General features: G+C 44.6%; 1 protein-coding gene across 2 annotated transcripts in view; it reads right to left on the minus strand.

The window, feature by feature from the left end:
- Positions 1-13,354, minus strand: part of THSD4 (thrombospondin type 1 domain containing 4) — a 449,507-nt gene that overhangs the window by 318,054 nt on the left and 118,099 nt on the right. The window lies entirely within an intron of this gene.

Genomic DNA, 13,354 nt, shown 5'->3' on the forward strand with positions numbered 1-13,354 from the left:
CATGCAACCTAAAAATATGTTTTACAAACAACTTGGTGGTTTCTTCCGCTGTGACTGCATGCGAACAGGCTATAAAATGGCACATCTTAGTTAATAGGTCTACCACCACCATGACAGCTGTTTTCCCCTTGGATTTTGGCAGATCAGTCATAAAATCTATGGATACTGCCTCCCATGGCCTTTCTGGTGTGGGTAAGGGTTCCAGTAGCCCCACTGGTGCCAGCCTCTCCCCTTTTGCTCGCTGGCATCGGTCGCACCCCCTTACATATTCCCTTACGTCTTCCCTCACCTTGGGCCACCAAAACTCCCTGGTAACCAACCACATGGTTTTGTGTTGCCCGAAGTGCCCCGCTGTGGGGCTGTCGTGCAATTGTTTGAGTACCCGGCCCCTCAATTCTCCTTCGGGTATGTACAGTGCCCCCTTGTAATACAATGTTCCGTTCCTTTCCTCAAACCCCCCTGTGTTCTCTCCACCTCCCCGGAGTCCTCTGAGCTTCTCTTGGGCGTATTCATCATTCTCGGTTCCCTCTACCAGTTCTCTCGGCCCCACCAATGCCGCCCCACACACCCAGTGGTCCTCGGGGATGATATGTCTCTCCTCTGGCGCTCCCTCCCCCTCTAAATACTCTGGTTTTCGAGAGAGAGCGTCCGCTCTGACATTCTCCTTCCCTGGCGCGTAGCAAATTTCAAAATGGAATTTGGAGAACTCCTGGGCCCATCTCACTTGTCTCTGGTTCAGTACTCGGGCGGTTCTCCAGTATTCTAGGTTTTTGTGGTCGGTGCGCACTTGGACCTTGTGCTGCGCTCCAATCAGCAAGTGTCGCCATCTCTGGAACGCTTCATGAATGGCGAGTAGTTCTCGGTCATACACGGTGTAGTTCCTCTCGGATTTGTTCAATTTCCGCGAGAAGAAGGCACACGGTCTCCATTCCGACGTGTCCTTTCCCGGCTGAAGAAGCACCGCCCCCACCGCTCGGTCTGATGCGTCGGTCTCTACTCTCATCGGTTGCCGCAGATCCACGTGCAAAAGTTGTTCTTCCGACGCAAACGCCTTCTTTAACCTTTCGAATGCTCGCTGCGCCTCTTCCGTCCAGACAAATTTCTTCTTGCCGCTGAGACAATCCGTGATGGGCGCCGTTAAGTGGGCGAAGTTCTTTATGAACTTCCGGTAGAAGTTTCCAAACCCCAGGAACCTTTGCACGTCCTTCTTTGTTTTAGGTGTCTTCCATTCCAGTACCGCTTGAACCTTGCTGGGATCCATGGCTAATCCCTTGTCTGACAAACGATACCCCAGGAATTCCACCTCTCTGGTATGAAACTGACACTTCTCCAGTTTCACCCACAGCTGGTTTGCTTGCAGTCTGCTCAGTACCTCTCTTACGTCCCGCACATGCTGCTCCTCATTCTCTGAGTACACCAATACATCATCTAAGAATGCTACACAGTTTTTGTAAAGTAAAGGTCCCAGGACGTGATTCATAAATGATTGAAAACAGGCTGAGCCCCCCTGTAGACCGAAGGGCATAACGAGGTACTCAAAGGCCCCCAAGGGGGTGAACATGGTAGTTTTCCATTTGTCTCCCTTTCTCATTCGTATCAGGTTATAAGCCCCCCTCAGGTCCAGTTTGGTGAAAATTTTCCCCTTCCTCACTTGGGTCAAAATGTCATCGATTCTGGGCATGGGGAAAGTCACTGGTTCTGACACTGCATTTACGGCCCGGTAATCCACGACCAATCTGGGTTTATTCGTGTCTTTTTTGTCCACGAAGAACACTGGACTACCCCCCACCGCTCGTGACTCCCTGATGAAACCTCGTTTGAGGTTCTTGTCAATGAACTCCCTTAACTCCTGCATCTCCCTGTCGGACATGGCGTACAGCTTGCCCACTGGCAGCTGGGCTCCTGGGAGTAGGTTAATTTGACAGTCAAAGGGTCTATGCGGGGGCAGTTTATCTGCTTCTCTTTCGCTGAATCAGAATCAGATTTTATTAAACGGTCACAGACCAGATTGGTTCGTACAGCTAGTCAGCGAAACATAACACCGGAAAAAACAAAGGACAATTTCAATACAGATTAGGCCATAACAACAATTTAAGATTGGACAGCATGAATAAGATTAAGTATTTGCCTTCGCCTGCATGTTGACATTGGAAAGCTCTTGTTTTCTGCGCCTGATAGCGGCTGCACAGAATTTAGCAACATTGATCGTAATTACAGGAACCTTATCTTCTACCAAGGCTCTCATACATTGAAGTTCTGATTCATTTTTAAGCTTTTGTAGAACTGGGGCAATAAAGGTCAGGCGTAGATCCTTGTAATAGCTACAGTGCAGCAATACATGCAAACTTGTTTCCACTTCCAATGAGCCACATGGGCAAACACGTGACTCATATGGTTTGCCCTCATATCTGCCTAACAGCAGGGCAGAGTCTTTCGCTGAAGACGTTACCCAGATCGGCGTATTGTCATGGTACCTTCCCCTTATCTGTTACTTCCATCCCTTCTAGAGTGGCCTGGGCTCCTCCCTGAGCCTCCCCCTCCTTGCAGTGTGCTAGGCAATGTGCTGACCCAAAGGAAACTACCCACTGGTGCCAACCCACTAGCGGATCGTGCAGCGCTAGCCAGCTCATTCCCAATATGATGGGCGCTCCTCCCAAGGTGGCCACATTGAATGCTATTACTTCCGTGTGTCTTCCCACCTTCATTATCATGGGGACAGTTTGTTGGTTAACTTCTCCACCCAACAGTTCCCTCCCATCAATCGTTGTCACCTGCAAAGGGTTACTCAAGGGGATAGTTTGTATCTGGTGTTCAGCTGCAAACTCCTTGCTCATGAAATTGCAGGAGCTGCCTGAGTCCAATAGCGCCTTTATCTTTAGCGGATGTCCGTTTGGTAGCTCTAGCACCACCTCTACGACAAGCGCTGGTCTTGGGGGTTCGGGTTTGGGCACATTCACTGATCTTTGGCCTGGCTGCTGTGCCCCGATGCTGGCAACCAGGCGTTGGCTTTTACCTGCTCCTTAACCCCCTCCTCTTCACCCCCAACAGCTCCCGCCATTCCTTGCCATCCCTTCCTTTGAGGGCAGACTCTGGCAAAGTGACCTGGCTGTTGGCAGAGGAAACATTTCTTGGCGCTCTTTCCCTCCTTCTTCCGCCCTTCGTTGGTGTTTGAAGCTCCGCGCGCGCGCGCGCTGCTCCAATCTCCATCGGCTCTGCCGGCGGGGAATGCTGCTCTGGCATCTCTGGAATGCGGAACTCACTCCAACGTTCCCCTTTCCCTTCCCGCTTTTCCAAGGCTCTCGCCTCCTGGCGCGCTCCAATGGCAAGTGCGGATTTAGTCAGCTGGTCCATAGACTCCACCCTGGGTGCGCGGGAAAGTTCGTCTTTCACCGCCGAGGACAGCCCTTCTTCGAACAGCATTTGAATGGGGTCTGCAGACAGGTCCCACCCCAATTTATGGATGAGCATGGTAAACTCTGTCCAGTATTCTCGGACGGATCGGTTCCCCTGTTTACACGCCATCAACTGTCTGCGCACCACCCCTTGCTCAATCTCGCTGGAAAACATCAGGTCCATGGCGCGAAAAAACTTTCTCGAGTCTTTTAGAGCATCATTGTTCGCTGCCATCAGGGGCCTCACCCAGTCTTTCGCCCCCCCTTCGAGATGCCCAATGACAAACGCCACTCTCGATTCCTCATCGGGAAAGTCATCAAACTGCAGATTGAGGGCGTATTGCATCTCTGTCCTAAAGGCTTGATAATTTCTGGGATCACCCCCAAACTTTTGCACCAACCCTGGCACCTTCCTTGCGAGTGGGGTGGTTTTTCCCTTGTCTGCATCCTGAGCCCGCCTCTCTTCGAGCCTCGCCGTTTGCAGCGCTAGCTGGAGTTCCAACACCCTGTACCTTTCTTCCAGGCTTGGACCCGCTCCAGCTCCTCCTGCGTCTCCGGCTCCGGTTGGGTTGCTCATGATGCCTCTCCTTGCACAAGCGGCTTTCAGGGACTGTCGGATTGCTATGATGGGATGATGAGCTGCTTGTGCGTAAAAACTTAGTCCCTCAGAGTTTGGGCATGGTTCTCAAACTCTGTCCTTAGCGGAGCCCTTAAACATGACTCCCTTAATCGCTGGCAGAATCCGACAGTGGGCGTTTACGGAATCTACTCCAGCATAAAAGCTCCTTAACGGAAACGCGTCTTCTGGATTCTCTGCGCGACAGTTTCCGGCGAGGAGTTGGTGTACCTATAGGAGGTCCTGAGACTTCTCCACTGTTCTCGCTGGAAGACTCCCTGAGCCATCCCTTTGACTCACTTTCTCTCTGATCTCCCTCTCTTCCCCTGCTGGTACCTTCCTCCGCTGCTGAGTCTCTCCTAGCTTCCGAGAGCCCCTCCACCACCTGCCTTTCCGATGGCAGTTCCCTGACACTAACTTTATCTGGATCACGGCCACAGAAGGTAGGACAACCAATAGGCCATAGCAGCTCAATGGAATCTCCATGTTCAAATACAGTATACAGCAGGGTATACACAAACAACAAGGGACAGTTATCAGCTTCATGACGTGCTGGGGGGGGGGGTCTTTCCAGAAACATCTACTGCCCCACTTTTGGAGTCAGAATGCTACACTCCAGAAAGTCGGTCTTGTATTATTACTCACAGCCAGCTCTTATCTGCAAGGCTCAAGTATCTTGCTTTGCTGTATGGAAGAATCAAAGCCAGTAAGCCTGTTAATTTTAATTGGTTTCATTTGGTTGCTTCAGCTTTGCAGATGATATCCCGAGCCACATACTCAAGAATCCCAGATGACAGAAATTGTCTAGGCCAGTGTTTCCCAACCTTGTGCCTCCAGCTGTTTTTGGACTGCAATTCCCATCATCCCTTGCCACTGGTCTTGCTAGTCAGGGATGATGGGAGTTGTAGTTCAAAAACAGCTGGAGGCACAAGGTTGGGAAACACTGGTCTAGGCCACATTTTACTTGAGTGCCTTTGACATCCCATATGTGACATATTTTCCAGAATTATGGAATTAGGAGGAGGTCTGATGTGGCTTAGCATCTTTGCAATGGGAATATATACAAATGCCTTCACTAGTCACATTTTCCCTTTCACATTCTCAAATTGATCTGCACCTCTGCTTTCCTGTGACAATGTTCCTGATGACAAAGATAAACTTTAACAAAATGCAAAAGCAAAACAACAAAACAAAGAACAGCACAATGGTCATGCAAAGTGAAGTGACAATCTTTTCTCCAAGGTTTTTTTTTTTTTAACTTAGCTAAAAATTAAAGATGCTGCTTTAATGTGTACTCATTGCTAGTAGATTCTTGTGTAATCGTCTTGATGACTGGGAGCAGAAAACGCCCCACCTGCTTACCGTATATAGAGACTGGAACGGGTGTACATTGGTGGAGAGGGATGGTTTAATAACTGGTTTTTCACCAACGAGGTATTGCAGATTGCCAATAAAGAGGAGCCCTTTCTATCATGCCTCAAATTAGTGCATTAAATAGTGTATTCCATTCACTTTAATGTTCCCCCTCAGCTATTTTGGAAGGAAGATTTAATGGCATTCCACAAGTGAATCAGTTGCAAAGTTTATATTTCATGCTACAAAGATTTATATGGTTCTGAAGGGGGTCAAGGCATTCTCTTATCTGGCTCTGGTATCTTTTCTTAATAGAAAATGGAAGTTCAGATTTTATAAGGAATACTGAATCCAGGCAAGGTTCAGAGCATTACAATTCCATTTAATTAAATGACAGAGTTGATTCAGAAACTGCCAGACTGAAAATACACACTTCTCAAAATGGTAGGATCCAGTTCTGGTTATTTAGAAGCTGCCCCAAGGGGACACTGCATATTTCACTAACAACACTGTATTTACAGGTGTTATTTACCATTTCTAAGACAAATGCAGGCACAGCAGATGGCCAGGAAACAGAGGAATTGATTAAGCACCAGGTTCAGGAATTGCCTCATATTTTAAAAGGAGTCTCCCCCACCATGCAAAAAGTTGCAAACTCCCATCTGTTTTCCCTGATGCATCATTCACAAACCAAGAATTAATGCAGCTAAAAGGAGAGGCATGGTTTTCAATAAATAATCATTTGCTTCTTTTGTAGTTGACTAGATTTTGCTTTTGCTGCATTATTTATTACAGCATTGGAAACAATATTATTACTAGCCCATAGCTCTAGATTTAGGCAGTGAAGCTATAATAGCTATATAGTGCCTACAGTCTTTACACAATGAACTTATTGTACCCATTTAGCCAATGCAGCTTCTCCTTAAAATTCCTGGGATATGCAGTTTGACAGTGCTAAGAATTTCCTATTGGACATTTCTAAGAACATAAGGAGAGCCCTACGGGATCAGACAAAAGGCCTGCCTGGCTCAGCATCCTTTCTCTCACTGGCCACCCAGCTGCCTCAGAAAGACCCACAGCCAGGATGGCAATAATCCTCTCTACTGTTGTTCTCCAGCAAGTGGCATTCAGAACCACAGGCTGCATTTGTTTTTTTGTTTTTTTATAAATATTTATTAACAATTTTTAAATACAATACAAAAGAAGAAACAATATAACATGTATCTTAACATAATTTCTTAACTTCTTTGGACTTCCTCGCATCTCCCGCTCCTGCGTTCCTCACACCAAAAAAAAAATTTCCAGCAATTTATCGCCTTGTTTCCAATCTTATTATCTAATTTTCCCATGTTTTTTCTCTAATTTTAGATATCCTTTGTTCAAATCCTAAGAATTTAAATGTAATCTAATAATTATCCAAAAATTTATCTTTTCTTAAATCTCACTTATCTTCATAACACCATCTAACTTAGTGGTGCCAGATTATTTATGATCTAGCATTCTTCTTAACATTCATACAATTTACAATATTTTTGTAAGTAAATCTTGAATTTCTTCCAATCTTCTTCAACCGTCTCTTCTCCCAGGTCTCGGATTCTGCCGGTCATCTCTGCCAGTTCCAAAAAGTCTATCAGTTGCATCTGCCATTCTTCCAGTGTGGGTAAATCTTGGGTTTTCCAGTGCTTAGCGACGAGTATCCTTGCTGCCGTTGTTGCATACAAAAAAAATGTTCGGTCCTTCTTTAACACCCTCTGGCCGACAATACCCAGGAGGAAGGCCTCTGGTTTCTTAGAGAAGGTATACTTAAATACCTTTTTCAGCTCATTATATATCATTTCCCAGAAAGCCTTCACTCTAGGGCAGGTCCACCAGAGGTGAAAGAAAGTTCCTTCGCTTACTTTACATTTCCAACATTTATTATCGGACAAATGGTATATTTTTGCAAGTTTGACTAGGGTCATGTACCATCTGTATATCATTTTCATAACATTTTCTTTCAAAGCATTACATGCAGTGAAGTTCAGCCCAGTGGTCCACAACCTTTCCCAGTCCTCAAACATGATATTGTACCCAATGTCCTGTGCCCACTTTATCATAACCGATTTTACCGTTTCATCTTGTGTGTTCCATTTTAACAGCAAGTTATACATTCTTGAAATTACCTTAGTCTTAGGTTCTAACAATTCCGTTTCCAGCTTCGATTTTTCCACCTGGAACCCTAACTTTTTGTCAAGTTTAAAAACTTCCTTAATCTGAGCATAGTGTAACCAATCTCGCACTTTATCTTTCATTTTCTCCATACTCTGCAATTTCCAATTATCTCCGTCTTTTTCTAGTATTTCCCAATACTTTGGCCAATTGGCCTCCATATTAAGTCTTTTTCGGGCCTTAGCTTCCAATGGTGAAAGCCACCTTGGGGTTTTATTTTCCAGTAAGTCTTTATATTTTGTCCAGACGTTAAACACTGCTTTTCTGACAATATGGTTCTTGAAAACCTTGTTAATCTTAACCTTGTCATACCATAGATATGCATGCCAACCAAAAGTATTGTTAAAACCTTCTAAATCCAGTACATCAGTGTCTTCAAGAAGTAGCCAGTCTTTTAGCCAGCAGAAAGCTGCTGATTCATAATACAACCTTAAGTCTGGCAGGGCAAAGCCCCCTCTTTCTTTCGCATCAGTTAATATCTTAAACTTAATTCTGGGCTTTTTTGCCCTGCCAGACAAATTTGGAAATATCTCTCTGCCACTTCCGAAAGCACTCTGTTTTGTCCACAATCTGTAATGTTTGAAACAAAAACAGCATTTTTGGCAGTACATTCATCTTAATAGCAGCAATTCGGCCTAACAAGGAAAGTTTCAATCTTGTCCAACTATCTAAATCTCTCTTAATTTCTGACCAACATTTCTCATAGTTGTCCTTAAATAGACTCAAGTTTTTTGCTGTTATGTTTACCCCTAGGTATTTTACTTTTTTAACCACATTTAACTCTGTCTCTCTCTGAAACCGTTCTGACTCTGTAACTGTCAAATTTTTTTCTAATACCTTGGTTTTCTGCTTATTTAATTTAAATCCCGCCACCTGACCAAACTCTTGAATCAGTTGTAATACTCTTTTCGTACTAGGTTCTGGCTCCTGTAAGGTCAAAACTAGGTCATCTGCAAAAGCTTTAAGTTTGTACTGTTTCGCTCCGACCCGAATTCCTTCAACCAACCAGTCCCCCCTAATCATATTCAAGAGCACCTCCAGGACTGAGATGAATAACAGTGGGGAAATAGGGCATCCTTGTCGTGTTCCTTTTTCAATTTTGAACTCTTCTGTAACCACATTGTTAACTATCAATTTAGCTTTTTGTTCTGAATAGATTGCATCTATCCCATTTTCAAACCCCCGTCCCACTCCCATCCCTTCCAAATTTTTCTTCATGAATTTCCAAGAAATATTATCAAAGGCCTTCTCTGCATCTATAAAAATTAACACAGCTTTTGTATTAATATTTGTTTGCAGTAGTTCCAAAATATCAATAATGTTCCTTGTGTCAGCAAACAAATGTCTACCTGGGAGAAAGCCTGCTTGGTCCTTGTGAATTACTTCATTTAAAACTTTTTAAAATCTGCTTGCTAAAATGTCTGCAAAAATTTTGTAATCCACATTTAAAAGGGAGATGGGACGGTAGTTCTTAAGTTGTGTCTTTTCAGTTTCCAATTTAGGTATCAATGTGATAAAAGCTTCTTTCCACGATTCCGGTGCCTTCTTCCCCTCCATAATTTCATTGCCCACCTCCATCAGTGGTTGTATCAGATAGTCTTTCAATGTCTTATAGTACTTGGAGGTGAGCCCATCTGGCCCTGGAGACTTGCCCAGTTGCATATTCTGAATGGCTTGTTCAATCTCTTGTCGTGTTATTTTACAATTCAGGATTGATCTTTTTTCTTGTGACAGTTTTGGTAGTCCATTCTTTATCAAAAATTGTTCTATCTCAGTCACATCTTCCGGCCCTTGAGTATATAATTTTTTGAAGTATCTCTGAAAGCACTTTCTAATCTCCACAGGGTTCTGAATGTTCTTTCCTTGAATCTCTAGATTTGTAACTGTGTTTAATTTTTGTCTCTTCTTCAACTGCCATGCTAGCAGTTTCCCACATTTATTAGCCGATTCAAATGACCTTTGTTTCATTAATTTAACTTTCCACAACAGGCTGCATTTGATCCTGGTGGCAATATAGTCATCATGACTAGCAGCCCCAGCGTTTCTGACTTTGTGTAATTTATTTTTTAAACGACCCAAACTAGTGGCCAACACTATGACTTTAAAAAAAACCAACTAAATTCCTTTACTTGAAATGGGAAGAGATTATTAGTTTGGAACATGGGGTAGATGAGGCACCACAGGAAAAACATGGAACACTCAGGAGGTGATGGCGATCCAAGATGGAAAGAGACTAACTGGGCAATCACCACTGGGCTTGTTATTTGGACCAGTGGACGCATTTTCAATTTTTCTCATGACAAGCAGCCCATCAGCTATTTTACCAAAGACTACTTGCTTCCCAGCCATCCAGCCACACTTGGAGCAGGTGATGGAGAATTGGCAGCCATTAGTGCGGAGGCCACTATTTGCCATGGACAGCAGGCAAATAGTGCGTCAGCTTGAAGTTTTCATCTGTGAAGGGACCCCAGTAGATGCTCGCCACTCCGGTGCCATCTCCATTTACAAAATTGCCTCCATGAAGTCCTTTATGACCCTGTGAAAAGTGCTGCCTTTGCAGCCAATAGGAACACCATCTTTCCTGAATTCACCTGTGCAAAACTGCCTTGATATCAGGAGTTCCCCCACCAAAGAAAGAAAGAAAGAAAGAAAGCTATCAGCCATGTGGGTCCAGAACAGCTTCCCACACACATATGGGCCAAGAGGCATCGCTCTAGGCCTGCAACTCACTTGTGACCCACTGCCATCATCTGCCAACACTATGACTTGTGGCAGCGAACTCAGCATGTTAGCAATGAGCTCTGTGAAGAGGTACATCCTTTTTCTGTCCTGAATCTCTCAGGCGTTCTGCATGCAACTCCTGTGCCCTACCACCAAGCTCTGTTGCTTCTCCACTAACACATATTCCCTGGTGGTATTCTACACAGCAGGAGAGTGGATGGCATCCTGATTCATACCCAGACCTCAGCATGGAGAGCCCCTCCCAACATCCATCGCTCCCAGCAGCTGCCTGGTTTCTGAACACTGAGGAATTACGATGTCTCCTGTTGGAACTTAAAACTTTCTCAACCACCCAGCTCCTTTTGGTTTTAGTTTTCCCGCTGCCTTATCTGAGTTTTCAACAGCACTTCATGCAAAAGTGACAACAACAAAACTGGTTTATGTCATTCTTCTGTAACTGGAAACAATTAAAATGGAAGCTTAAAAAACAGATAATCCCTTCCCTACAAAATGAAACAGGAATAACCAAACAAGCAGGTGGAGTCAGAAAGTGAAAGGGATCTATCGCCATGAGAAAGAGAGCCATAAAGCAGCTGGTACAGTGGAAGTAATAATTTACAGCTGGAAGGAAAGCAGAACAGCTGGATTACTTCTTGAGATAAGCATGCAGATTGTCAAAACATCTGCCAGGCAACCAATTCAAATTAGTTTAAAGGTAAATTGCAACTAACAAGATCATTCTTGACTTTGGCTGCAACAGTAAGTAACTGGGATGGTGACATTTTTGCGTAAGTCAGAAGATTAGTATTGATTGCTCCCAAAATGAACATTTGTGGAAGGCATGATCTGGAAGGCCAAGACAACATCGGTTTTTGCTTCAGAGATGGCCCCATCCGAGCCAAGAATTTACAGGCCCACGGGAAGCATCCATCATGGATTACCTTACTGTGTCTTCTCTGCAGATGTCAAGACTTAAACATGCAACAAAGCCAACGCACTAGGCCATCCGCAAACATGTCTGCTGCTTCCCGTTCTGAAGGATGAGTGTCTGCGGGTTCAACTGACATCATTTATTCAAATCTGGGCAAAACTTTAAAAGGCATATTTTGCCCTGGGCCTCAGGAAATAACATCGCTCACCCCTCATTCCTCCAATGCAACCTTTCCATCCTACAGTGTCCCACAGTATTCACAATTCATTTGGGGAGAACCCCCTAAATCCTAGAAATTAAGAAATGTTAGGATTTTGATTATTCGGGATGTGAATGGAGAAGTAGAAGAATTCCTGAGCTAACCTATGCAGAACAGCCAGGCCAAGCTAGAGTCATTCAGAAACAATACAGGGTCCTTGAGGCCATTGGCAATGGAAGAAAACAGTCCTTGCCCACCCCTCCTGCCCTGAGGTATGAGGTATGAACAGGGACTGGGGTTTTGGAAGGTTGCCAGGGTAACTGGGTGTGATGTGACAGGAAAAGAGAGTCTTTAGCAAGGTGTGCTGGGAAGAAAAAGGGAGAAGAAAGACTGGGGTCCATCTTGGGCAGGCTGGCTGAAGGCTGGCCGGGAGAGATGCTTCTTTGCATAAGATTTGCATATGTTGATTTATATGTATAGATATAAATTTAGAAACAATTTCTATGATTTAAACAGAAATACACCTCACCATAATGACAAAGGCTGTAACCAACTGAGTTCTGTGCCAGCTCAGTTTGCTATCCAGTGCTGTTGATGGCCAGGGGCGGAGCTACCTGCCCCGGCATCCATAAAGCAGGACATATGGCCACACAATGCACAATGGTATCGTGGAAGGAAAGACCCTGTTATATCAATTCTCTCTCATATCAAAAAAACCCCAACCATCAATAAAAAAACACACAGAAAACTAGAGGTTCTATCCAATGTTAGCTCTACTCAGAGTGAACTCCTTGAAATTAATGGACATAATTAACTTAGGTCCATGAATTTCAGCAGATGTACTCGGAGCGGACGTACGCCCCATTCACACCATTTTAAGCATTGTGATACTACTTCAAGAAGGCTTGACTTTCCCCAAAGAATTCTGGGAGTTACAGTTTATCAAGAGTTGTTAGGAAACCATTCCCGTCTTGGAGCTACAGTTCCCAGGCAGGCTTAACAGTCAATCCCACTTCACAAGGAACTCTGTGATATGCAGGTTGCTTTTCTCTCTGCAGGGAGGAAGATGCAGACAACTATAGCATTCCCCCCCCCCCAAGGGAAGGTAGTAATTTTGGTTTGGGCAGGGGGAACAGCCAGAGGGCATGGCATTAGCCTGCACCTCTCTGCACCCCACCACCCGACACAACACACGCTTCCACCGTTTAAACTCTGTGCAAGAGAGAGAGAGAGAGAGGGAGGGAGGGAGGGAGGGAGGGAGAGAGAGAGAGAGAGAGAGAGAGAGAGAGAGAGAGATACAGATACAGATACAGATCCTGGTTTGAATACAACTACTGTATAAAGAAATCAAATAAAATGGGGAAAGTTTGTGTTTGAGAATGCAGCACTTTTTCAGATGCAACTCCATATTGTAACTGTACTTACCCGTGATGTACAATGTAAGGTTGCACTGCTGTTATTGTTTTTCCTTTTTAAATTGTTTAAAAAACACACTTTAAAATCAATAAAATATGATACCTCAAAAGTGTGTGCATGTGTTTTAACATCTAGTTTAGTCGTGTCTGGTTTCAGCCGTTTGTCAGGGCTCCAAAGCAGAATGGTGCTTTCTGGGTAATGGCAATGCTTCTGGCCCTCCCTTGAGCCTGTTATCTGCAGCAAGGTCTGGGAATCCCAGTATTAGGGCTAGGAATCCTTTCTCAGGATGATGTCATTGACCATATATTTGCTGAGCTAAGGGAAGGGATCAAAGTGTTAGGGAAGGGCTGTAGCTCAATGGTAGAGTATCTGCTTTGCATGCAGAAGGTCCCTGGTTCAGTCTGTAACACCTGCAGGTAGGGAAGACTACAGCCTGAAACCCTGCAGAGCTGCTGCCAGTCAGTGTCAAAGATACTAAGCTAGACAAGCCAGTGATCTGACACATGATAAGGCAGCTT

The sequence above is a fragment of the Podarcis erhardii genome (genome assembly GCF_964252035.2).
Source record: "Podarcis erhardii genome assembly, chromosome: 14".
Classification (NCBI taxonomy): domain Eukaryota; kingdom Metazoa; phylum Chordata; class Lepidosauria; order Squamata; family Lacertidae; genus Podarcis; species Podarcis erhardii.